We start from the raw sequence: 27,848 nt of genomic DNA, 5'->3' as shown, positions 1-27,848 counted from the left end.
CCCATAAAGAAAGAGGAACAACACTCAGCCTGAAAGCTACATTTGCAGACAAAGGATGACTACAAGCATATTAAAGGAGGTAGCCCAAGCAGCACGACACGTCTCAACATAATGCATATGCACTCCAGCAGCAAGCCTTTATCGTGGGGTGCCTGCAGTCCCGCAGTACCTGAGCCACCCAGACACTGGATGTGCAGGCTGCAAAGCCATCTGGATCCTGGCCATTTCGATGATCTCAGGTCCACTGGTGGCAAATAAGTCATGTTTTTATTTACCTTTCATTTTAAGCATTCGGATTTAAATTGCTCTTCCTTCTCAAGTTAATACCAGGAACAAGGAGATTAATATTTTGTTAAGAAAATGCTTACATTCCCTCAGTTCATTTGACTCCAGAAGCTGGGGATTTAAGCTAGTGATAAACTATTTTCAAGACTAGTGATAAAATTGTACAAATTGTCATTAACCTACAAGACAAATACACATCTCTCTCTGAAAGCTCTCCTCCTCCCCTGTCAAGCAAAATCCCTTGCAAACACTGCCCCAACTCCCTGTGTCTCTGCACCTTGCTCACACAAGCTTCCATCAGCTTCCAGCAAGAGCCAGTCAAGGGACTTTTTAATCCCACTTCCCTGCTGCTCAGAGCCTGGCACCAGAAAACTCATACCCATCATCTGTGCAAAGTTCAAGCCAGTGACCAGCAGTGCTCTCCAGAGGCCAGTACTGGGTCCAGTACTGTTCACCATCATCATCAGTCAGCTGGATGGTGGGGCAATGTACCCACAGCAAGCTTGCAGATGGCACACAACCAAGAGGAGTGGCTGATACACCAGAGTCCTGCTGCCATACAGAGGGACCTTGACTGACTCAAGAAATGGACCAACAGGTCCATTGTCCAACTTCATGAACAATGAGAAGTGCAAAGTCCTGCACCAGTGGGGAACAGCCCCAGACATCAGAATATGCTGAAGGCCACCCAGCTGGAAAGCAGTCTGGCAGAAAATGAGCTGGGGGTCCTGGTGTATACTGGGTTCAGCATGAGTGAGGGACATGCAAAGAAAGTCTATGGTGTCTTAGGCTGCATCAGATGGAGTGTTACCAGTCGGTTGAGGAGGTGAGGCCACACCTGGAGTACCATGTTCAGTTCTGGGCTGAGTACAAGAGGGGCATCAACATACTGGAGAGAGTTAAACCAAGAGCCACAAATACAATTGAGCGTCTGGAGCACCTCTCTGTGAAGAAAACTTGACAGAGCAGTAAATGTTCAGTCTGGAGGAGAGAAGGCTTGTGGGGGATCTTGTCAATATATATAAATAGCTGAAGGGAGGGTGCAGAGTGTGGAGCTTGCTGCTTTACAGTAGTGCCAGTGACAGGACCAGAGGCAAGGGGCACAAAATGAAACACAGGAGATTCTTTCTGAACATCAGGAGACACTTTTTCACTGCAACGATGACCAAACACTGCCCAGGTTGCCCAGATGTAGAGTGTCAATTCTTGGAGATATTCAAAATGGCTGACTTTAGCAGGAGCTACTTGAGCAGGAATGTTGGACCAGATGACCTCCAGAGGTCCCTTCCAATTCTCAACCATTTTGTGATAATGTGATCTCAGGAAATAAAGGACGCACCAATCTGTCCCCAAAAGTTAGTGGTGGTTAGTATGAGCCAATACCTAAACCAGGGTACCCACACACAGTTAGACCTCTTCTGGAAGGTGGAAAATCAGCAGTGCCCTTTGGTAGTTGTGTAGGAGCGAGCAAGCCCAGCAGGACGAGGGCAGTGGCTCTCAGACTATGGTCAGGTACTGGGTGCCATGGGAAATGACACCCAGGTAATGGCAAAACAATAAGCAGCCTGCCACAGCCATGCCAGAGAGCATCACCTGTCAACTGTTCATCCATGCAGCAGCACAGCAGAGAAGTGAGAGAGGTTAAGAGGTAACAGTATGTGCTGGTTCAGAAAGCTTGGAGGCTGATGGGATGAGAAGGTGAAAGGGGAAAGAAGAGTCTGGATCTTCTTCAGTAGCAAATGTCCAGGGTTACAAAAACTGTCAGGACAACACACCTATTACTCATACTTGAGTTTTTTTCCTGAAACCCAACTTTTTTGGCACCTCTGAGGAGCTATTCTATCTAGAGGAGTTTTAAAGGCCATCAATGTCTTAAAGTTCCATAATATTGGAAAGGTGAGCAACAGAGAAGTCCTCTCTCAGCATTCACCCCTGTGTATCCATTCCTATGAAGGAAAAGGTTGAGTGTAGTATTCAAAGATGCCCTTTAACCAAATCTGCAGAAAAGCACCACTGCTTTGCTAGTTTGGCTAAAGCCTATGTGCAGTCTGAATTAGGAAATGGCTTAAATAGTCCTATGGACGTTCCCAGGTAGTAAGGCTGGGGACAACTGGAACATATGAAAATATCTCTTATAGATTACTGAATCAGCTTCCAAACATGCCCCAAAACCACTCAGTGCCTGCCAGAGCATCTCAGAACTAATCATTGCTAGAGGTCCTAGGAGATCTATCCTTGTCAGAAACTGAGCTGCTGAGTCCTGGCCTCCAGCCAGCTCTACCCTGTGACCACCTTCCTGGGGCCAAGGGCATCAGCACTAAGTGCTGAACATGGTCCACCAGAACAAAGAGCTTTGCCTGTGCTGAAGAAAAATCTGTTCAGTCAGATCCATCACACACCTCCCATCATGCCACTGCTCCCCATTTTTCTCCACCATCTTCTCATTTGCGGCTTGTCTGTGCCTAAAGGCAGAACAATCATCTGCCCTGAGCAGAAAAGAAAGATGTGAAAGCTATAAACTTCCTAAACATCCCTCCTGCCAACACCTGTCATTCGTTTCTACATTTCCTATTTGCTCTGTTTTCATTTAAGGTATTATATGACTCAGATGAGGCCTCAACAACTTCAAAAGAATTCCTGTGTCTGACTGCCTCAGCTTTATTAAAAGTAACTGAGCCATTGATCATCATCAGAAGATGTCTCAGGAGAAACGATATCATTTGTAAACAAATAATCCTGTGAACACAAACACTCCACCAGCTATGAATAATAGGGAAACAAATACGTGGTCGGGGAGGCGAGAAGCCCTCCCAGCACACCAACAGACCATGTCAGGGATAACAAAGAGAGTCCCACCTTTACAAGCAGCACAGCTAACAAGAACATGCTCTTCCAAAGGCAGGGTGAGGGGGAGAAGCAATTTTCTTTTTCTGTTTTCAAGTATCTAAAAGCAATTTTATGCTGCTGGCTTAGGGTGCGAGCAAGCAAGACTGCTCATCCCTAATACAACCAATTCCCTACATCCAGAGGGTGTTTTTTTAGCTGACAGTTTCCATACACACCCTCACATTCTGCATTTCATGGCTGACCAAAGAGTGAAGTCTCTGGAAGGGAATGCATGACTGCATGGCAACACCTGTGAAAAATCAAACTATTTTTCCTTCCCTTACCTCCAGCTAGCTACAAACAGGATCACCCTGAGATATGAAACTGGCATTTACAGAAACAAATTAATGAAGATCTGCACCATGGATTAGAGCACGTAAAGTGTGAAGGATGCTATAGAAGTCCACTGACACATCTGCCAGTCACTCATTCTTTAAGAGTAGTGGACCAAATACCCATAAAAATGGACTTTTTAAAATAAATGCCTTCATATAAAACAAATGCTTTCATATGAAATAAATGCCTTTCATATGAAAGGTCAATGTTTCATATTACAAAATGTAATGGACAACCCCTGGCAAACATTTAACTTCAATACAGTCCAGATTCAAAAGCTGCTGCTGCTGGAATGGAGCATCTATTGTACAATTCTGTTTTTTGGAAGGAAAAGGATGCCAAAATCTGGACCAGATGCCCTGCATTCCCCAACAAGGAGTATGTTTAGCATATTCAGTTTAATACCACACCATTCATATGGAAGCCATCAAGAATCTGCAGAGGTGTGTCAAACAGAAAGTAGGCATCTAACCAAGAATAGCTGCAAGAGAGCAGACACAGACAAGGTCCTTTTGGTCTGCAGCCAGAATCCTAAATACCTAGAAATAATGGATTGGTAGGACAGTGTCCCTGAATCAGCTGGGGCAAGTTCCCAACTTTCCAGAAAACCACCTGGTAAAATTTTCTTTGAAGAAATCATTCTGTATGGAGGTGGAAAAAGAAACAACCTCATATTATCTTCGCTGCTGGGCAAATACATCATGAAATCTAAAGCATGTGAACTAGCCACCAAAAAGCCCAGCTGAGCTGATGCCTTGAAGTGAAATTCAGCTTGCCTCAGTTCATACAGAGTACACCTATCAGCAGCTCACTTGCTTTGGGGGCTAAGGGTGTTCATCAGTGTGTAAAGGTGCTGAAGGAAAGAAACAGCAGCACTGCCATGTGGTTCTTCAATAGAAATGCTGCAGCAGTCGGTAAATTCAGGCCTCGTCTAAACACAAGCAGCTTCTCTAGGCAGTCTAGAATTTCCTTTGAAGTATATCTCTACGAGCACATATGGTCCTGGAGCACATCCACACACATTCACCAGAAGGGAATGAGAGTGGGTGGAATACATAAGACTATCCCTAGGAAAGGGAGAAGGAAGAGAGAGAATAAAAATTCTGGCATAAACAAACAGCTGCTATTTCTAGTCCTCCTGGTACCCCCTCCTCCAGCCCAATGTCACTCTGCAAGATGCCTTGTTCAACTTAAGAGACAAACAGAGAATTAAAAGCACAAAACCATTCACTTTTACAGCCCAGTTATGACCACTTACAAACACACTGTAAATCCATTCACTGCTTGACACACCAGGTACATCCCAGCAAATGCATTTGCTCAGTGTGTACTCCATGTTGCTTGATATTCCCCATGTATCTTGAGTGTGCACATTCAAGCAATGAAAAAATTAAATAAACCAAGTCTGGATTAGAGTCAGTCCACAATAGCAGGGAAAAATGCGTAATTATTGACAGTGGCTTGGTTGAGCTTACAAAAGCTTAATGGAAAAAGATTTTTCCATAATTGCCATCTCTAACCTTTTGTCCAAGCTCAGTGGGTACATTACCTAAGTCAGCAGGAAGTTTAGCCACTCCATATGAAATTAATAACATTTACGGGCTGACCCATAGCCCATAGCTTTTAAAACAAGAGCTATGAAGCTTCTGTCCTTCCATCAAGGAACAGTGCATACCACACTGAGTTGCTTAAAACAAAACAAAACAACCCCCCCACTCCTCCAGGCAGCTTGAGTCCCTGAAGAGTGAGCCTTCCTCTTTCACATACTCAAGAGGAAATTAACCTTACATACTAATTAGAGGAACAAAAACAAGCATCTCAAGAGCAGTGCATTCCATCTGCTGACCTGCCATTACCTTTGGGGCAGCAGCTTCCACATCATCAGGGTACCTCTCTTCTATCACCCAAATGCCCTGAGAAGTGCTTCATGACCCGAAACAGGAGCTTCCCTGCTGGCCTTGGCACACCTACCCCTGTGCTTGCAGGCCCATTTCTCTGGCCCATCAATTCACCCACCCAAATAACAGATCTTGCTGATGTTGAAAGGATGTGTTCCAAGTCTGGATGCCTATAAAATGGACCTGCTTGCCAAATGAGAACTTTCAGCCTGACTTCATATTTATGTATACGAGAACAAGATAAACTAGTTTAATTAATGCTTACCCAGTTCTTCCCACTTTACAGTGGAAAGAACCAAAACAGATATGAGAAGCTAAAATATATTCCTGAAGAGATACTATTAATCTGTTTTGAAGTGGCAAGCATGAAATATTTGAGTATCTGTGCTAAAATTCTAGGTGATGACCGAACAGAGCAAAAACAGCTCAGCAACCTGACTTAACAAAATTGTGTTGAAAACCATTAACATGAATACAGCACACATGCTTTATAAGATGGTACTTTTCAGTGTCATAGACTAAGAAGAGAACAAGAAAAGTCAAGGGGAGGATAAACAAGGCTGGCTGGGAATTGATTGCCACCTCTGAAATTTTAGTGGAACAGTTGGAGCAAGAAGCTGACTGCAGCTGAACTGAAAAATCACTATCTGTAGCTAGATTACTCATCTACTGTTAAACCAAATTAAAATGTTCTTCCCACAGGCAAGGCTGAAGATTTCAGGAAAGCCATAATTTATAACTCAGCAAAAGTTTAGAGGAAAGCTCTGCTAAACCAAAATGAATTTTGTACTTAATGGGCAGGAAAACAAAGGACAGATGGAACTTCATGTTTCTTGGTACAACAGTAAATACTACACAGCACGCAGGATGCGACTGAGCCAAGAAGCTGATGAGCTGCCTTAAAGGAGAGTTCACCATACTCAGGTCCCAGCCTTCCTTGCTCTGCAAATCACCCTTTCAAAATGTTACATGGTTGCAGAAGCAGAATAAAAAATAGAGTTTTAGCAAACCAGGCCTCTATTGCAACCTTAGGAAGCACTATCAATACAGTTTGAATAGTGATCCTCCTTAACCTGTTCCATAATTAGGTAGCAAACTCATTTACAGGAAGTGCAAAGAGCAAGCATGCAAGGCACAGAAAAGCACCACAGTATTTCTGTCCAATTTGTTTTGCAGGAGTGATCATGCCTTGGATGGAAGCCTATTTCTAACAATTTATTTTTCATGTCTGGACAAGGCAATATAACTTCTTCACAATTTAATCTCTTTGCTAATAGACTTAGCTGTTATAGCTGAAATACTCAAGCTTAACAATAAGGCTAAAATACCCAGAATACTTAAATCCAAGAAATGTGTTTGCTGGCTTCAGTTCAGGACAAGTAGAAGCAATCAGCTAAGGCACAGCAGACTGGAGAACCACAGCAGCACCTGCCAAGAGGTTACACTGGATTCTGCACAACTGACTACAGAACTGCTCTGAGCAAAGCACAAAAACCATCTACAAAAAGTCTTTAATTGCCAGTGAAGCTCCTCCAAAGGACCAGCAAGCACCTGGGCACCGCGACAGCACGCCTGGGCTCCTTGGGTCAGCACTACCCTAAAATTACAGGGACGCTGAGCCAAGCTTTGCCCCCCCACCAGTCATTTGCCTGTCACGTTTCCCCTGCATTTGGTTCTGCTTTCAAGCTGCAGTTCAGTGAACAGGCTGCAATTTACCTCTTCACCCTCACCCTCAAATTTGTTTGGATAAACAGGCTCTCCTTTGTTCCAGACTGCTCCTAAATTTACACATTGTATTGTAAATCAGCCGGTACAAAGCAAGGCAGGCCCTTGAATGAAGACACTAGCTGTTCTGTTCACAGCAAAATTAAACAAGAGGCACAGAACCCCATTTATAACCCCAGTCTGGAAACAATTGGATTTTAAAAGGTGAGAGGTTTTAAAAAGTTTACTAAACAAACCTATCCAGTTACAGAGTCTATAGTCAGCTCACAAACAAGTTCAAGGCTGTATAAGTTGCCAAAATAGTGTTATTTCTTAAGAGAATACTAACCAGTTTAAAAGCTTGATTTTTTTGCTGTTTCAAGGATGCAAGAATTATTGGCAAGTGATTTAGCTTTTACTGAGTATTCAACTAGGGAGAAATTAGTCACAGAGGAAGGGAATGAACTGTTCACCATGTCTATTAAAGACAAGAGACCTAAACAGCATCCAGGAGTTTCAGGATAAACATCAGGAAAAACTTCACAGTAATAACAGTTGAGCAGAGGAATGACAGCTACCAAGTCTTTTCCTTTAGAGGAGGAGGTTCAATGAATGGCTTAACTACAGCTGATTCTCTGCCTTATGACAGAGCATGGACTCCATCTGCATATGGCTTCTTCAAATCCCACCTTAAATCTATTTTCCATTATTTTAAATGTTCTTTTAAATAAACTGAGTTTGCTGAGAAATCTCACATGGGCTGATATTACAGAAGAGTCCACAAGAAAAGAGATCAAAACTAACCATTATTTGATAGCTGCCCATGTTTCCTAGGAAGATATCAGCTCAGTCCCAAAACTGAGGAAACTGAGGAGGTATTCAGAATAATAATAATAGAAAGAATTAAAAAAAAAAAAATTTGGCTGATCCAAGGGCCAAGAATAAATTGCATTTGATGTTGTCTGCAGTCCAGAATTGAGGCCTTCTGATGGGATCCTATGGAGAAACTTCAGCTGGACCTAAGTAGGATGTCATTCACTGCTGCAGAGAGCCCTGCATTCTTTATAAACATCAAGCTTAAAAAACCAAATCCCAAGTCTGAATCATAAGCCTGAGTGCCAACAATATTTTTATTCCTCTGGTTACTTTAAGGGAGAGAGGGAGAGAAACATTATAGGTTTGGGTTTAAAAACATTTTTGCCCTGATTACAAGAAGTATGCTACAATAAGAAGTGTTCTACAACTCTTTTTGGTACATCTACCATTAGTAGTACAACAAACCATCACCATCCAGAAGTTTCAGATCTAAACCAAAACAAATTCAGGAGACAGAGAACATACCTCCATTTGATGTTTCAGAAGCCAGGGCCTCACTGTCCATGTTGTAATTCTGACATGATCTCATTGCCAAAAAGTACTTGTCAAGCAAGAAGAGAAGCTCAACCTCTTCTTTGCCATCAGCCCCAGCAACACTGCCCAAGCACAAGAGCCAAATGAGAGGTCACTGCACAAGCTGCTGCCCTTGGCCACAAAAAATAAAAACATCTGATAGAGTTGTGACCATGGCAACTTCCCTTTGAGACTCTTGTGCTGCTTGGCTCCCATTGGAGTGAGGCCTGCCCTGCCCTCTGTCAGGGAAGGAAGCAATGTGGCACCACTGCAGCTGCTGGGAGCACACCACAGCCAAACCCTTCTCCCAGGCAGGGCAAGGCTGCCAGAGGAGCACACTGGGTTGACACAATGCCTCCCACAAGCTGAATTCACCCTTTGTGCCCTCTCCCATGCTTCCAGCCCTGCTACGTGATCCACCTTTTATCCAGCTTCTCTCCATGACTAGCACAATAACCATCACTGGAGTGCTTCAGCTGCCTCCAAGCTTCACTTGAAGTATGATCTGAGCTTTGCCCACTCTCCTCCCTCTCCTAAGCTGCCCTTCCCTCTAGGATCAGTGTTTCACAAAGAACTCACCAGTTTCACCCCTTTCACCTGAAAATGACACAAATCATGGAGGGAGCACCTCATGAGACAAGCAACATGGTCACCTGAAGGTGGACCCCTTTCTGTCCTGAATCAACAGAGGTGTATGGAAATGGTGTTCTAAGGAGTGAAGAGAAGCAAACAACCCACAAGCATGCAAAGGTCTGCAATCCTAAAGAGACATTACAGCCCATCTGTCCCAGCTGGAGTACAACAGGATTCAGAGTGATTTGTGCTCCAGCTCCTCACCTACCCTGGCCCCCCATTTGGCCAAATAACTAAAGCAAGTACATATAGCCATGTCCATAACTTGTTAAAGTAATCTGCTCCTTTGTCACTGCTGCAGCCCTTGTGAGAGCATAAATACTGCACTTGGGAAATCACAAAATCATCTTCTGGAAGCTGGCATGGCACATGCTTTCCCTGAGGTTTGGTCTGAAACTGCACTGATGGGCTCCAAGTGCTCCATCAACAAGATTTACTTTCCTGCATGAGATAATGCCATTGAAACATCTGTAAAAACAAATGCATTCACTTTAATGTTAAGCCCTTGCACTAAGTATTGAAGTGACACTGCCAGATTAAAGGGACTGTAATATATTTTTTTAATACCCTGTTTTAAAGTCAGATTATTATCCATGAAAGACCTTTTAATATCTCTTCTTTGACTGGGGTGTGTGACACCTGTCTGTCCTCCATTTCTGCCTCATTTTGCTCAGGTGCACAGCACTTACCAAGGCCCACCTGTCACTTTACCAAGCTCTGCTCCAAAAAAAGCAGTGAGAGAGGCTGGGGGAACCTACACATCACCTGCCTGTGACCCACAACACTGAGGGCTGGAACACCCCAGACACCTGGTGAAGGAAGACCGGAACACCGTGAGGCAGATGTTGGGAACATGCTGCCATCCTGATGGCTGCACCACCCCAGCCTTCCACAGCCCTTGATCACAGACACCAGCTGCTCTTCTGGCAGGCACCAGAATGGCTGCTCACTGCCAGCACAGGATGGAAACAGGTATTTAAATTTTATAACAATAAGCAACTCACCCTGTCACTTCTCATTTTAATAATTTCTTACTCTGACAAGCAGGGACAAGTTTGACCATAAAACTACTAACAGGAATCAGAGAATCACAGAATTGTTAGGGTTGGAAGGGACCTCTGGAGATCATCTAGTCCAATCCCTGCCAAGGCAGGGCCACCAGAAGCAGGTTACACACAAACACATCCAGGTGGGTTTGAATGTCTCCTGAGAGGGAGACTCCACAACCTCCCTGGGCAGCCTGTTCCAGTGCTCTGCCACCCTCAGTGTAAAGTTCTTTACATTCTTCTTTCTCATATTGACATGGATCTTCTTGTGTTTTAAGAAGACCATACTGAGTCCTGAACAAAGAACAAAGTGCTCAAGAGCTCTCCATGTTCACTGTGGTGCACACAGACAATAAGAAGACATAAAAAGCCTTTTTGTCTTATCTGTCTTTGACTACTGGGCAAATAAAAACAAAAGCAAAATCATTTAGCAGAAGACCCTCAAAATCAAAACAAACAAACATCCCCCAACAATATCCCTCCAAAGACACAGAAAAATAAATCCATTCTTTTTTTGTTCCTAAAGAAAGGCAAAAAGAAATTGTAGCTGCCCCTGGAAGTGGGAAGTGCCAGAAGACAGGACAATAGAAACGTGGCACCCTCGATGCCACTGCCTCAGCCCTGTGCCCAACAAGTTCCTTCAGCTACTCTGGGTCTTGGTTTCCACATCTGCAGACTGGGGATAATAACAGGTCTTTACATCACAGGGGTGTTACAAAGATCAATTAGTTAATGTCTGAAAAGCGCTTTGAAGATATAGCAGGTGGTGAGTATTATTATGCAAATAACATGATTTAAGAAAATCACAAGTGCTGGATTAATACTAATCCCTTTGATATTTAAAAGACACCGGTTTTTTTCATATTTTAAAGCAGTGAACGTTTATGCTATAGCTTTTCACGGCTGCTGCAACCACAATTTTTAACCTTTTCTTTTCATACAGCTCCATACATAAAACTCCTCTGCAGACATCTTCACAAAATCCAATCTCAACTCAAAGCTAGGAGCAGTGGAAGAAATTATGCATGTTGATGAACTGGATAACGAGATTCCATGCAGGAATATTTCTCAGAGGATAGAATGTCACAGGCCTAACTTACTGTAACAAACACTGCAGAGTCTTTCAGTTTTAGGGCTTTTTTGGGAAGCACACTAATTTCACGCATAGAGGCATTTGTAAAACAATATAGCTGCTATTTAATTATGCCATTTTATGTGGTAGAAAAAGGTGGAGGAAAACAGGAAGCTATGGTTCATTCATTTCTTCCAAGGCTGCATATCTGAATTGTTAAAAAAAATAAATTAATGTCTAATAACCTCATTTAGTGGTTTCACACGAGATCAGGCATTGCAATGTTTTCTCCAACTTCCAGCCAGTGGTTGTACAACCACTTCTGCTTTAGGTGGGATGCAGGGAGTGGAGTGGACAACCACAAGCCCTCCCAGAAACACAGCTTTCCTGAAAGCTTGCCACTTGCCATGAGAGAGAAACACAAGTCAAAAAGAGAGCCAAGGCAGGATCAGAGCAAAGAGCCTGAGGTGAGCAGCAACATTGAAAACCAAGGTGAGAGCACAGCCAAAAGTAGGTGCCCCTCTGCTTTTCAGTGTTGCCCTTGCCAGAGCTCACTGTGAAAGCAAGACATCCTGCCCAGTGCTTGAAACTCCCCATTCTCCCAGGACTTACACTGCCACGTTCCCTTTCTGTGAGGAAGTCTGTTCCTTGTCTCCTGCACTGTAAAATTTAGTGCAAACCAGCTGGTGCATTTTGTCTAGGAATCTGGAAAATATTGCTGTGATTAAAACCAGCTTAATATTAACCCTCTCTGGAATGCAGGCCTGAAATTGATATTAATGAAATAAGATCAGATATTAATATTCTGTACAGCTGGTTCCTCAAGCTGTGCTGTAGTGTCAAATCAAATCTTTCCCCAAATCAACATACCAAATACAAACATGGGATGGCAGGTAGCATGAACGTGTGAGGAGGCAGAAAGAAGCATTTTAAAACTTTAGAAGCTGTTATGTTTACAGCTCCAGGCAGCCATGCTTCCCTTCCTGCCCCATCTCCCACAGCAGCCATATTAATAGCTATTCAATACAGTAATAGAATGCTAGCTGTACACTTTGTTGTTGGAGTTTTTTAATCTCCAGGTCAATATTAAAAGCATTTGGATGCTCTTTAGGAGGGAGGAATGACTTTGCACTCTAGGAACAGCGAAGCATGTGCAGCATTCCCTAGGAATGCTAGCAAAGGATTTCCTTCACATGTCTCTGCTATGACTGATGTGGTAATACTTTATTTTAACTGGACCCACTAGTACAGATTCACAATTCAATTTAGCTGCACAAAAATGCACTCTGTATAACATCTGTGTGATCTTGTTAGTTGAATTTATACAATTTACATACAAAATAAATCCAAAACACCACCTGAGGGTCATTCTGCAGAAGGAGACCCTGGAGGGTCTCTGAACAAAGTTGTTTGGACACATGATTTTTACTCCTGGATATGCAGTTCTGATCCTGGGCAAGTAAGTAACAGACTCATCTTTCACTTTCCTCTCCTGTTAAATGGCAGCCACCTCATTTCCTGAAAAAGATCTAATGATAGACCTCTCCACTGAAGAACAACTCCCAAGTGGGAAGATGAGTCAGCATGATGCTTCCTCCATCTTCATGAGTAGAAAGTCAATTTCTCTCTTAAGAGTACCCCTTTCTCTCTCAAGAGTGCCCTGCAGGTAACTTGAGGTTTGGTGTACTCCATCTCCACACCTTCAGTTAATTCACTTTCTCTGAATGTCTTGAGTTTCCCAACAGCTTACTTGAAGAAAGCAATCTGATTTTCTTGTAATCTGCAATTCATTTTGAAGTACACAGATTAATATTAAGTAGGCCATAGATATTTATAGCTAAACTTAGAAACAAGAAAAATATTCCGGCATTCTCAAACTTTCACATGTGCAGCCTCACACCACAAAGATAAAACCTAACTTAGACGACACCAAGTTTTTTATCTCCTTTTCAAACAGCCAGATAATATAAAGCTACTGCAAGGACTGCTCCCTTTAGTTAACCTTCCCATCACTCAGCAGTCTGTTGCCAAGTTTCTCCAGATGAGAAGATGAAAACTATACTATCCCCACTAGGCTTAACAGGCCCAGCCTGAAGAAAAAGCAAGGCTATTGTAACTGTGACAGAAAAGTAGATAAGGCAATACCTTCTGTCTGCCCACAGAGCAAGAGGAAAGCCATTCAAACTGCCACACGATGACAAAAAATAAAAAATCTGGACTCCAATGTGCTTTGTTAACCTTTGCACCAAGTAGAGCCAGGAAGTTACAATCTCTCCCATTGGCTACTGCTGCCTTTTCTTTCCCAGGAGATGGACAGAGAATGGGAATGGGTATGTACTGAAGAGAAGGTTACTCTGATGATTTGCAGCTCATACACAAAGGTTCTGGGCTGACAATCTCCTGGCTTTGCATTACAATTTGCATCACATTTGTAATTGTATTACCTGGACAGCTTTAACTTCATTAAGGTAAAAAGCAGATGCTGAATCAAATCTTATAAAGCAATGTCTGCTTTAAAGGGGCTACACTAAGCAGAAGCTAATTCAACACCTTCTCTTTTTGGTTTGTAAAGAGGATATTCAAAATTTCACTCAGGAAAAAATATATATATGTGAACTGAGGTAAGGCTTATTTGAACTAAAGAGCAAAAATTTGTGTGGTTTGGGATGTTTGAGTTCATGCTGCATTTAAATAGCACAGCTATTTAAAAAGAAATTATTCCAGGAACATATTATCCTTTCCTTGTGGCTAATATATATATAAATTATTTTTAAAAATTTACTCAAATTGTAATATTTCCTCTCTCTCTCTCTCCAGTAAATATAAGAGCTTAGCATTAAATCTATATTAAAAAAAAATCTTCTTATATATTCTAGGGACTACAAGTTCAGCCAAACTAGGTCCTTGCAGCCGAGTTTGCTGCTCTGCTTTTGGCACAAGTACAAATGAAATACTCCAGAAGACAGATATGTTACATTCTTTCAGGTGTTTTGAGTTAACATTCATGGAACTCAAGGAATTTCTATGGAAAAAAGCCCCCATCTTCAGAGAATTTCATAACCTTCAGTTGGGAAACATCAGGGGAAACTTTCCATAAGACAGAGCATACTTTCCTTTAAAAACCCTTGATAGCAACTATAAAATATATTATACATATTGTATATAATAAATTCAATTTTTTTTTTTTTTAAACAGAGATCCTGTTTCTAAAAAGGAGTAGAGCACACTCCATGCATAGAGCTACTTTTATGAAGTGGATAGAAATGTGTGAAGGAGTACCACTATAGGTTATTATCATACTGTCCTTTGAGTCATGCCAAGGGAGTAAAATTGATAATGAAGGATCTTCTTTTGGGACCAGGAGAACTCCAGCTTCCTGGAGTGTGCTGCCACATGCACAAGCATAAAATGGAAGTTGTCTTTGTGCTCATGGCCTCAGATTATAACTTGACTGTTGATTTGAATTCCTGCAGGCTTTGTACTCTTGGGACCTGCCCTATCTCATTTGGAAGAGATCACATAATGTTTTTGCCCCTTTACAGCCTCACCATCACCTTGTAGCTAAGCCTCTCAGTTGATAACCTTATGTCTAATTTTCACATTTAACAAATTTTCCTCTAAGTCAATTAGTAAAGACCGTTCAATACCTAAGATGGAGCTAAATATATTAAGCATTAACCATTGATTTGTCAACTTTTTCAAAGTCACATTTTTTAATAGTTGCCTAGACTTGTCTCCTTTTAATAAATACACCAAAATGGCATCTGCATATCCTGTTACAGGTATTGTACCCTGTAACTGCTGCATACCCACCATTACAGCATCCAGATTCAGTTTCCAAATCAAACCTATAAATGTCATAGTAGCACTGAAAAATCTTTCTAAGCTCCCCCCAAAAGCCTGCCAGAGGTAAGAATCTTCCTTGTATTTAGGTGAAGTCTGTTTCAAAGCTATTTTTTTACATGTGAAGAAAATTCTCTGTATTTCTTTTAGCCCATCCTAGATATTTCGGTTTTCTTTCTCTGCTGCAAGCAATAAAACACTTTTATGTTCAATATATGAATAGTAGAGATTTTTTAAAGCCTAAAATTTTACAAGGTTTTCCTAAAGCTTGTAAAATATGAATGATCTGTGAAATGGCTCCATACATTAAAATGCAACTCAGGCATGCCAGTTCTCCATCTCTCCCTTTATTCATTACTTAGAGGGCTAGGAACCATCCTGGGATGCCTTGCACTAGGAGGGAAAGCACATAACTAGTTTCCTAACTGCTCTGTTTACTTTGCATACCTTGTGGGCAAAAGTTGGCAAGAAAGGACTGGAAGCTGTTTGCTTTGAAATTATCACCCCATTTACAAGATTCAAGAGAAAAGTCTTTTAAACTGAGGTAAGAGGGAAAAGGAAGTGACTCTGTGCATGGTTAATGCTTCAGGAGAGTGCTAGCAGTGCACTGGAGGTCATCAGCTGACAAAGAAAACTGACACCAAAAAAGTTTCCTTACCAAGTGCACAGGGACACAATATTTAGAGCACCCAGAGAGAATAAGGGCACCAGCCAGATCTATGTAAAAGGCTTGTATTTAGTTTAAAACCACCCTATATTATTTGAAATGAAAGAACAGCTACACAGGAGCATGGCTGCTATTGAAAGTACAAACTCAACACCCTCACTCAGTTTGCAAAAGCCTCTTCTTCCCTGACTAATAGGGCCACCCAGGATGGGACCGGCAGGAAGGGAAGAGAGCTACAGACACAGGCAGGGCTTGATAACACAAAGAACTTGGCAATGAAATTACTTTAAGCAAGTCTTGAATCCTCTTCTTCTTTTTTTTTTTTTAATGGGGTGGGGTGTGGGGATTGCTTTCCAGCTTCTCAATCCAGCATTGCAAATTATCATGTGTTTGCACAGCCATGCTGTGAAATACAGCAGAGATGAAGGGAAACTTCTAAATACTTTTTTTTCAAAGCCATATAAAAACTACATAAAATACAGTCTAATGCTAGATCAGCTCTCCTGTCCAGCCCACAGCACAGCTCCACAAAACAGCACAACCAAGCAGGTACTGGCCAGTGATGGCAGGAACTACTTACAGCAGAGCTGCCACTGAAGATTTCATATCGTTGAATGATGGTCTGAGCCTGCTGCTAACCCACTTGGAACAAAAATGCTCCCTCCTGCCAAGCCATCTCATGGATACAGAGAGCATGATGTGAAAGTGCTTTGGAGGAGGCTTTGCTCAAGCCAGGAAATCTGGGGATGCAAGGTTTACTTTTACATAGGGGCTTTTGGGAAAGCAACATGGGATAATTTAAGAGAATTAGCAGGTCCCTATCCTTTCTGGTCAAGAAGGAATGCTGCAGCATCTACTTGCCCTACTTACACTTGACAAAAATGCCACCAAATTGTACTTTTCTCTACAGATTTCCCAAAATTCCCCAAAGTGAAGCAATGAAAAAAAAACCCAAACCAACAACAAAACCAACACCCACCCACACCCCTCCCCCCCACAACAAAACAAAACACACCACAAAATCACAGAGAAATTAAATTGCTTGCTAAAGACAGCAGCAAAACCACCATGCTGAAATCTCCAGTCAAGAAACTTAGAGCACCCCACTGCATACAGTGGCTTGCATAGATGTTGGTCTGGACACCAAACCTACTCACAAAGCAGCCCAGACTTGCAGTATTGCAGTAAGTATGCCAGTTTCATCTGACTGATTCCACTGAATTATTGGCATGGTGTTGGAGCAGCTCAGTTTGGGACAGAGACCTGTCTATCCATGCCAAGTTTTTACACGTGAAAGGCCTGAGAAAACAAAAAAGTCTCTAAGAGGGAGGGAAAGGGAGCAAGTATGTAGCCACTTCTGGCCACGAGTTTACAAACACCTTCTTTTACCAACAAGCAAAATAATAACATAAAGTAACTCTTCAGCACTGCCTCATTCATGAGCTCCTAACTTCCAAGGTTGCTAAACCCTCTTCTGGTATCAGAGCTCCTGTTCAAGTATAATTCAAGTAGATTAATTAAACCACAGACAACAGAAAACACAGTCTGCCTCTTCAAATTATCAGTAGGAGACAGTAGCATGAAGAGTTTAGTTTCAAGAATGCTGTTTACATTTACTCATTTTACAGGCGTAAAAATCAAAATTAAAAGAGAATAACTAATTGCTACAACTGGGAAAAGTAAATAGGCATTTAAATTTGAACAGTGGCAACAAGCAAAACATTGCAAAAGTGAAGTGGAAAGTGTTACTCTGAGCAATTGAGATACTATGTTTTGATAACTGAGTTAATTTGAGATGATTCACACCCACAAGCTGCTTAATGTCCTTTTACACTACAGGTCCAGGAGATACAAAACTACGCATAAAAATCACTATTGGATCAGACAGCATCCAGGACAATGACAAAGTAAGTGCATTTTCGTGCCAGATTATTACAGTAAATTTGAGGCTGTAATATTTCAACCTAAACCCTAAAGCACATCTGTCCCACACAGACATCTCTCATCTCGGTACACCAAGCCAACTGCACCGCAGTGCTCTACACAAGAAACTCCTCCTTCTCAAGCAAGCAGCACGACGCTTTGGAAGAAGAAATGGAAGTAAAACCAAAACCCTCCATCCAAAAGAGTTCTTAGCCCACCTGAGCAGCACAAGTGTTGCTGGTCAAAGGGACTTCTTGAGGCTCAGGCTTCTGTGCAAATAGGGTCCGGGGTGAAATGCCTTTTGATGTGTACTTGTTCCTGCTGGAAGAGACACAGAACAGATGCCTCAGAGGACACATAAGACAAGGGACTGGGTAATATGCACAATCAAACATAAAGATCTCGCTCAGGGGGTCTATGGGCATCTTAAGCAAGGAATCATTTTGCAGCTGGCATCTCAAGACATTGCAGAAAGTTCATCATTTTCATCTTTATAATAATAAAATATTGTGAAATCTATTGATTTTGTATCACACTGAAGGCTTTTTTCAGCAACTGAAGGCTTAAAGATGTGACATAAGCAACAGATATCAAATCATTGGGATTTTCAAAACAGGATGTCAAAACATATAGGACAAACATGTAAGAATTAGTTAACTTCAAGATCTCAAAAGCTGTCATTAGTGAGTAACATCACAATGCAACTGTAATGCTTTTTTTGCAGTTCAAAATTACTGGAATTATGCTCTATATTACCTAAGTGTTTTATTAGCTACCTGAAATAAGCAAGTTCTTTATGGTAAAATGAAGAGATTAGATGGTTTAGTAACATGAGAAATAAAAACAGAAGGCAAATCACAGAGTTAAAACAATTACTTGTCAAGCTGTGCTCATTCCAACCAAAACAATCTTAAGATACCTGAACGCAGATATAAATCTCGTAACAAGGGATGCAGGTAAGTTTTGCAGATCAGAGAACTGTGACCTCTGAAGCAAGGAAAGCAAAAGGGATGAGGTCAACACAGCCTCACAGCTAAGCATCACATTCAGAACTTCTGCTGTTATTAGAAGGGCTAAGGTGGCTCCTGGGTTCAAAGATATGAGAGTGAATGGAAATAATGATTGGGGTAGCATGGGGCAAGAGTGACACTGAAATACTCTGCCCAGTTCCATGGCTGATGATCAAAAAGAGATGTTGAAAATTATAGAACATGCAAAGTAGAGCTACAAAAGCAATTAGCATCTGGGGGGAGGTAAAAAGCATTATGTATAATCAGATTTAAAGATTCAGTCCTTTTGATAAGCCACCCAGACAACTGACAGTTTACTTGATCATCTTTAAAGAAAAAAAAATTATCAGCAACAAAAAGTCTTTAATACAGCCACAAGAAAACTTAAAAGGCATGAACAGATGCAATTCAAAACAATAAAAGGCTCTTGTTAGAAACAAGATGAAATTCTGAAAAGGCAAAACCAAATGGGAACAAATTCTTAAAGACGGATCTTTTTTTTTCTCAGAATTTTCAAGGTAAGATATGCTTTAGTCCCAGATTTTGTTTGGCCCGTGAGCAAGAGCCAAGTGAGATGTTCAAACAGTTGTGGGACTTGACAGTTCTGCTGACCCTAAACTATAGAAGACAATCTCAAAAAATCCCAAACAAAGCCCAAAATCAAAGAAAAATCCCTCAATCAAATAATTTAAAAAAGAGCCCACAAAGATATTGCCCTGAATTTTCATCAATGCCACCGAATAACAAACTAAATGCACAATGGACTGTGAAATGGTTGCAGATCTTCCCCCAGTTAAATGTCAGACCAAGAAGTCATCTGTTAATAACCAGAGATGTCACCTCCCCAGAGTTTTATCCAACCTACTAATACATAAACTCATACCACCACTTAGGACTCAGGATTGCCAAGGCAAATAAAGTCTTTTGGTTTTTCATCTCAACAGCTTGGGTAGGCAGAAGGTGCCAACACCTGGACCACACAGCACATGCCTAATCCAAGCCATGAAGCCAGCTTTGTGGTTGCAGAGTTACTGACTCTTGAAAAACTTCTTAAAAGTACTCACAAAGACACTTTCTGCCTGTGCAGAAGCTTTTCAGACAAAACCATTGCCATTTGACATATGTGGGGGAAAAGAAAACCGCAGAGTCACCCACGTATACCCATATGGGAGATGTGCACACATCATAACCACAACTGCAGTTTACATGAGGTGTTAGTTCATGAGGGAAAAGTTCCAGTTGCTGATGATGCGTGTCAAAGTTGCACAGAAAAAATTTTCACAGCTTTTAAACTACTTAATTACACAAGACTGGAAATAGAGGAGGTCAAACTACTGCTTTTATTGCCCTACAATTCAACAGGCCCAACATTAAATTTATACCAATTTGTCCCAAACTGATTAAATGAAGATAGCATGTAAGTTCAACACACACTGTGACAACACACTAAGGAAGGCCAAATGACAACACACTAAGGAAGGCCAAATGAATGTTCTACTGATAGTTTTAAGAGAGATGTTGCATATTTTTGACTTCCAGCTGCAATGAGCATAATCATGTCTATTAAAGGGAAACTAACTAACTAACTAATACAAGCTGAAGGAAATCATACCCTTCTACTATTAACTATTCCAAGTGCCCTGTATCTTCAGGAAAGAAGCTTTTATTTGCTTTGAAGGCCTAGTTTAAACCCCAGCAAAAGATTACTAACTTGTCCTGATTCAGGATGGTAAACTTCACCTTGTATTTCAGTTGTACCCTTTTTACCAGATCAATTTGGTTTATATTTTCTGCCCTCTGCTTTCTCACTCTGGCTGAATACATTTGACCAATAACAATTTTCCTACAGGGCAAACATTGGTTAAAAATTGGTCCTTCATAAATTCTAAACAGTGATGCCCATGGGAGTGTAAGAGCTAAATCTTCTTTATATACAACTCTTAGATGTCAGAAGGAGATATTATCTCTTCTTAAACTATCTAGAAGATAAACAAGAGGCCTGGGGAAAAAGATGTGAGGAGTTCACTCCTCAAATTTTTGCATATTTAAAACACAGTCAGTAAGTATAGACAGAACATTAAGCTTTCTGCATTCCTTCTCTAAGACACAGCTATCACATTAATAATTCCTCTAGATACAGCAAGATTAGTGTCAGGTTTATGAGAGCGTCCTTCAATCCAAGTCAACATGCAGACCTAATCCAGTTTAGCTAGAAATATGCTAGTCAGGTCTGTTCAGCAATTAGCATGAATATACCTTGTTATAAAAAAGTAAGTTCTGGAACAATTCGGTTTAAGTGCTAAACATCTCATGGGTTTTTATTTAAAATCATGCTGTTCACAGGCAGTTTTCATGCACCTAATCTGGAAGAGTGGTTCTTATCAGTCTGCTTGAAGGTCCACCACAGAATTAGGATATTTTAGTGGCAAAATTTTTCTACAGCTTCCTGGATTATTGTAGGATTGAGAAAGCAGAAAGAATGACATCTGCAACATAAAGATAACTGTGTTTGTCAAGTAATACCAAAGCCATTCACCGCAAATTACGTAAATCATAGAATCACAGAAAGGTTTGGGTTGGAAGGGACCTCAAAGATCATCTCATTCCAGCACCCCTGGATACCTTCCACTAGACTAGACTGCTCAAAGCCCCATCCAACCTCGCCTTGAACATGTCCAGGGATGAGGCATTCACTCACAGCTTCCCTGCACAACCGGTTCCAGTGCCTCACCACCTTCACACTACAGATTTTTTCCTAATAGCTAATCTAAGCTACTCTCTTTCAATTTGAACCCATCCCTCCTTGCCGTGTCACTACATGCTTTTGTAAATAGTCTTGCCCTATCTTTCCTGTCAGTTCCCTTCAGGTACTGGAAAGGCAGTTAGATCACCCCAAAGCCGCCTCTTTTCCGGGCAGAACACCCCTAACCTTCTCAGCCTGTCTTCATAGGAGAGGTGCTTCATCCTTCTCATCATCTTCATGGCCCTCCTCTGGACTACTCCAACAGTGCCACAGCCATCTTATGTTGCTGTCAAGCTGCTGGCCAGGCTTCTCTGATACAGCCCAGAACAGAGTTGGCTTTCTGGGCTGCCAGTCTGCATTGCTGGGTCATGCTGACTTTCTTGTTAACCAACAGCCCTCAAGTTCTCCTCCTCAGGGCTACTCTCAATTCATTCTCCATGCAGCCTGTACTTGTGCTTAGGATTTCCCCAATTCAGGGGCAGGACCCTGCACTTGGCCTTGCTGAACTTCATGAGGTTTGCACGGGCCCACGTCTCAAGCCTGTCCAGGTTCCTCAGGATGGCATTGCTTCCTTCCAGCGTGTCTGCACTCCACAGCTTGGTGTCACTGGAAAACTTGCTGAGGGTGCACTCAATCCCACTATCCATGTCACCAGCAAAGATGTTAAAAAGTGCTGGTTTCAGTACTGATCCCTGAGGAACACCACTGGTCTCCACTTGGACATCATGCCATTCACTGCAACTCTTTGAGTGCAACCATCCAGCCAATTCCTTATCCACTGAGTGGCCCATCTATCAAATCCATGTCTCTCCAGTTTAGATGACTATACCATGTGGGACGATGTCAAACTTTGCATAAGTCCAGGCAGATGATATTGGTTGCTCTTCCTTTATCCACCAACACTGTAACCCGGGTCATAGAATGCTATCAAATTTGTCAAGCACGGTTTGCCCATGTTGATGTTGCCCATCTTGCCTGTCACAAACCACCTCCCTTCTTTTCCATATGCTTGCACACAGCTCTTAGGAGGATCTGTGTCATGATCTTGCTGGGCCCAGAGGTAAGTCAGGAAGACTGACTGCCTTCACTTTTTACTTGTGGCCTTAAACTAGTGATGCCGGTTAATAAGAAAACAAGTGAAACATCAGGAATAAGGTTTTAGTTGGATAACTAACTTCTTGAGAACACACTACTAAATTCACATGTTTGCAGGATTGCAAAGTTTTTTGACCAGGGGCATGTCAAAATTGAAACTACAAAGGCAGAAACTCGGAAGCTAACTATAAAGGTGGAGCAAGGTCAGAAGTGTTTCAGAAGGTGCCAGGTGGACTCTGTCCCCCTGAGCATGAAGGCTGACAAGCCTGGGGAACTCAGCATGGTGCTAATCATCAATCCGTGCTGGCGCCAGCTCCCAGAAGCTGAATTCCAAAGAGAAACCAAGTGTCCCTACAAGCACGTGGCTGGTGACCACAGCTCTGCTGACACATTCCTGAGGGCAAACTCGGTCCTGCATTATGGTGGTGTAAAGCTGAGCAGCGGGGCAGGGGCTGACCATCACACTGAGGCTGAGATTTTTTTAATAATTACTAGTAACACTTATTAAGCACAGATACTTTTAGACATTACAATGAGAAGTCTTCCCTCAACTACCTGAGATGGAAACTCAGAGAGTTCCAAAAGTTATATATTTCCAGAGATAGAACTGCAGAGACAGAAACAGAAATACTTGATTTTAACAGATAACTAAATTACTATCTGCCTAAAGAAAGTAAGCCCCAGGTCCACAAGATCCCCTGAACAGCTTTCCAGTCTGTCTGGTTGCACCAGGGTTGGGCAAACATGTGTCCTCTCCCTCCTCCATCCATCCTCTGCTGCCTCCAGAGCAGCAGAGGACAAGGACTCCAGGCCTCTTTTTGTAGCCAGATTCGATCAGTTTTATAGACAGAGAGCTTTTTGTACCATTAATCACTGATGGTTAAATAAAATGTCTGTTTTCAACTCCTTAGTTCTAAATGTGTTTGATCAATTAAAAAGTAAGAGGCTAAACCACTTACTTTCCAAATATTGGTTTTTGGTACAACAGACACCCCCTCAATCACTTAGGCAAAATGATTTTATTTTATTTTCAACAAGGATTAACTGACCAATGTCAAATCCAAGTTAGACTCATACTTAAACAAAACTCTTTAAGTAATACTCCACTAATCCTAGTTACCCCTGCCCTTATTACAGCTAATAATACTCTTTTTCTTGATTGTTTGGGGTTTCTTTCTCTAGTAGAAGCCATTTAAATAGACCCTCCACTATAAGCTGAGCTTTACAATTTCCTATGGTGCATAAGAAAACCTGCAAGAAAAGCCAAAATAAATATCCACTACTGAGTTGAACAAAAAGGTAAAAGTGAAGTAGTAGGAGGAATACCACATCGAGGTTGTTTGTTTACTTAATTTCATCATAATTATTTAGACTCTCATCTCACTAATAGCTGTGCAGGTGCTAACTTTACTTCAAGAAGGACCTAGAGTTTTTGTTTGCATAAATCAAGTACATTTAATCAAGTGCACATTAGCTCATCAACACATTGGATCTGATGAGAAATTGCATAAGTGACAATGCCAAGCTATTTCGGTGAATATTCATGATATCTCTGTGGAACAGGCTGACTGGAGGGGAGTGAGAACAAAATGACAGTAAAAGAACGGTAGCAATTACTTTTCTAGCAGTTAATGTTGCCATTAACTGCTTGCTGGCAAGAGCTTAAAGTTGCAAACCCCAATTTAGGCTTGTTACCTTAATTTTACAATTGTAATTCGATATTCTGAATGTGACACCAGTGTAACAAACATCTTCATTCAGTGCTTCATACAATAAATAATTTAAAAATATATGAAAATTTCCAAATTCTAGCCATTACAGAAATATAAATGCTTAGTATTTAATCTTCATAAAAATAAATAAATAATGTGCAAATCTTTTTCTCAAAACTGAGCCAGAATCCAAACCCATTTGCAACAATAAAGTGGGACTTTTTTGTTCTTAATAGGCATTCATGAAGAGGTCTCCCTTCAAAATGTAATTTGTCCTTAGTGATCTTCTGCATGCAAGGCAAACAACTCCCAGTTTTATAAAGCTATACAAAGCCTTTATCCAACTTCCAATATCATCTGTAGAAAATTCAGGCAGAGTAGTGCTGTGCCCTTAGTGAGAATATTTTACATAACAAGTCCTCAAGTCAGATGAACAAAGAAAGGCTTAGATAAAAGAACAAAAAAACTTGGATCACTTTCAGGTTGCTAGAATGGATGAAGGAGGAAAGGAAGAGAGGGCTGATCAGGTGCACCATCGACTGCATCCTTCTGAAACCCAGACCCTTGTGTGCTGCTGACCAACCTATGCAGAAGGTCACACAGCCTCTCCTCCTGCCTCCCCACCACCTCTGCCCACCATAAAGTTCTGGTACAAGGTAGTTCACTGGACTCACACCTGCCATTTCAGAAGAATTTAGATACTTATGGACTGTGGGTCACTAATGCAGCTCAATTCAGCCAACCCCAACTGTTTGCTTTGTCCCTCTGTCACAACAGAGAGATATACAGGAGACTCATGCTATCAGACTTCACAACACTAATATGAACAGCCATGAAATACAGTTCACATTCATATGCCTATCTGTAAACTCTGGCAGATTCAAAGATCAATAGAAAATAACCCTGAATGGTACTCTCTGGCAAGGGGACAGGATGAACAGCTGAATGCATCAGCTTCTGGAGCAAAAGTCAGAGTCACAAGTGTATTTATTGTACTATCCCTCCCATCGTTGACAATCCAGGAGTATCAAAGAAGCCTAGTTATCAACACTGTTGTAACAGACTATCACAAGCATCCAAAGCTTCAGTTGCATGTTTTGGGGGTTCATGTTACTACAAAATACAATATCACATTTTGATGGGTTGACCCTAGCTTCTTACAATAATCTCAGATGATTTAAACAGCTTTTGGTACCAGAAGCCACCATTCAAACTCCTTTCCCAAACACTGACACCATTTAGTTTCTGTATTTGTTTAAGTCATATATTTTTAAGAAAGACTGTTTTCTACTACACAAGTAATCCGACTAGGTTTTAGATCCACAAGTGTTCTAGGTAAGGAGGACAAGCCATGCTAGGCTTGGAAGTAGACTTCCTTCCTTCCTCCCTTTTGTTTTGGCTGGAAGCATGTTCTATTCTGGCATATCAATTGCAGGCAGCAGCCCCCGTACCCAGGTGTGCTGGATCTGTCTCACAACCTGACAGGCAGGCAGGGCATTAAGCATCAGCCCAACATGCATTTATAATCCAACTCCCTAGCAAATAGTGAACAGGTCTCCCAGCTGATTTGCCTATAGCATGGTATATAGCTGTTGCAAGACCAGTTGCACACTTCAAGCTTTGGGGAGGGGGAAGAAAGAAAAAGAAAACATTTTCAGCCCAAACTTAGAATTGAAGTCTTCTGAAAAAAACTGTTAAGAAAACTGAAGTCAATCCTAGGTACAAACCAGCAGCCTATTACTTACCAACCTTTGCTTCCTCTTAGATTCCATTGTAATGAGAACATAAACAGTAAAATAAGCATATATCTCCCTTGAATGAATCACCTATTCAGAGTTCCCTCTGGTGTTCAATAAGCTCATCATCACATTCAAGGTAACAGCCTTCGTTACAAAAGCATAAGTTCTCTCATGTGCAAGTTATCATTTGATGACAAGCTCAGCAATAAGGACAGGACCATAGTGCTGTAACTCGTGGACAAAAGCAATGTTACTTTCCATCAGATTTCAGAGGGGCGATGAACTTACACTTCCTCCTTTGTATATTCAACCCAGTGCCTGATTAACCTCGAAAGGACCCAAAGTGTTAAAGATCCCTTCTGCCTCCCGATGTCACCAAACCGACGAAGTCTCGGAGAAGGCAAAGTCACAAATTACAGGTACAGCCCATCTGAACGCGGCACGCAAAGATGTTCTGCACCTCCCGAATAACTATGCTTTGAGTCACAAGCCTTTCCAGACTCGCACTCCCATTCGCCTCCACGGAACATGAGCAAAGTACAGTGTATCTAATTAACAGTTAGGAAAGAAAGTTTAGAGCTGCCTCTGCCAAAGAGACAAAACGCGTTTGCAGGAAAATCCCAAACGAGTTCCCGAGTCGGCGGTGCGCAGGCGGAGCGCGGGGTGGGCGCCGGGCCAGTGCCAGCCGCGACACCGGGGCTGCTGACCCCGGCCGCTTCGGGGTTGCGAAACTCCCGGGAAGAGCGGCCAGCCTGCATCGAGCGGGGCGGAGGGAGCTCGCCGGACACCGGCGCACCCCGGCCGCCGCTCGGGAGGAGCCCATTCCCCGCGCCTCCCCCACCTCCCCGCCCCGCACGGCGGCTGAGAAAGGCGCTCCGAGTCCAGAGCCGCCACCCGGGAGCCCCTTAACCAAAACCATCTGGTCACGGGCAGCGCGGCAGAAAGCCCCATCCGCCCCGGCCCTCGCCGCTTACCCCCGGCCCCGGCCCCGCAGCCGAGGAGGAGAGAAGCTGCTCTAGCCACAACTCAGCAGCTCCCGAGCCGGGGGAGATAGGGGGAAGTCGCCGAGGAATCCACCTTCCCCCCTCCCCTCCGCGCCCATCCCGCGGCGGCAGCGCTGGGGCTGCGTTACCTTCAACAGGTGCAGGCGCCGCCGGGAGGGAGCCCGCGGGCACGGACCGTCCGAGTTGCCCGAGCGGGAGCGGCGGCCCCGGCAGCCCGGGGTGGGTGGCGGTGGGCTGGACAGAGGCGCTACGGCAGCCCCCGGCGGCCGCCCATGCTCCCGGCGGGCCCCGCCGCCGCCGCCACCGCAGCCGGAGTCAGCGCGAAGGCGGCAGCGGCTGCGACCACCTCCGAGAGGAAGGACGGGAGCGGCGGGGAGCGAGGGAGGGGGAGGCAGAGAGCGAGAGGAGAGAGAAAGCGCCCCAAGAGAAATAATCATCACATGGCGGTCACGATCCGCCGCCGCCCCCCGACAGCCAGAGCCTACGCTTGGGAGCCGGGGAAAAGCTGCGAGGAGGGGACACACCTGTAGGCGCAGCACATATCCGCTGTGAGCACAATGCGAGACAGGAAACTGAAAAAAACAGCCCAGGGAAGGAGAGAGGCTCCCGTTCGTCCCTCCTTCCCTCCCTCCCTTTCTCCCTCCCTCCCTCTGTCCGTCCTCCTCCTCCTCCTCTCTCCACCCCCTGCCCCCGGTCAGGAGCCGCTTGCAGCGCTGTCTCATGCAGGGAGATCCAGGCAGAAGGCTGGGAGGCGGCGGGAGCCGTACTTTCTCCCCGTTTTCCTTTCCCTGTCTCCGCTTTGTTTTGCCCGCCAGCCAGGCAAAGAGCTGTGTTTTGCCTGCCAGCCAGGCAGAGGCCAGCCC

The 27,848-nt window shown here is 42.9% G+C and overlaps 1 protein-coding gene across 9 annotated transcripts in view; it reads right to left on the bottom strand.

The window, feature by feature from the left end:
* Window positions 1–27,611, bottom strand: part of PLXNB2 (plexin B2) — a 251,654-nt gene extending 224,043 nt beyond the window's left edge. For 2 of the 9 annotated variants that reach the window (XM_071423798.1, XM_071423794.1), the window contains exons 1-2: window positions 27,510–27,611; window positions 17,901–18,003 (exon numbers count right to left, since the gene is read on the bottom strand). The gene's annotated coding sequence lies outside the window, so the exon portion shown is untranslated. Of the gene's footprint in view, window positions 1–17,900; window positions 18,004–27,113 lie in introns of all 9 variants that reach the window. The other 7 variants (XM_071423795.1, XM_071423793.1, XM_071423796.1 and 4 more) reach the window with 6 other exon arrangements.
* Between the last annotated feature and the right edge of the window lie 237 nt (window positions 27,612–27,848).

Source organism: Agelaius tricolor, unplaced genomic scaffold (genome assembly GCF_023055355.1).
Source record: "Agelaius tricolor isolate 1412-34295 unplaced genomic scaffold, bAgeTri1.0.p SCAF_3, whole genome shotgun sequence".
Lineage (NCBI taxonomy): Eukaryota > Metazoa > Chordata > Aves > Passeriformes > Icteridae > Agelaius > Agelaius tricolor.
The sequence above is the reverse complement of the archived record's forward strand: the minus strand, read 5'-3'. Positions and strand labels throughout refer to the sequence as shown.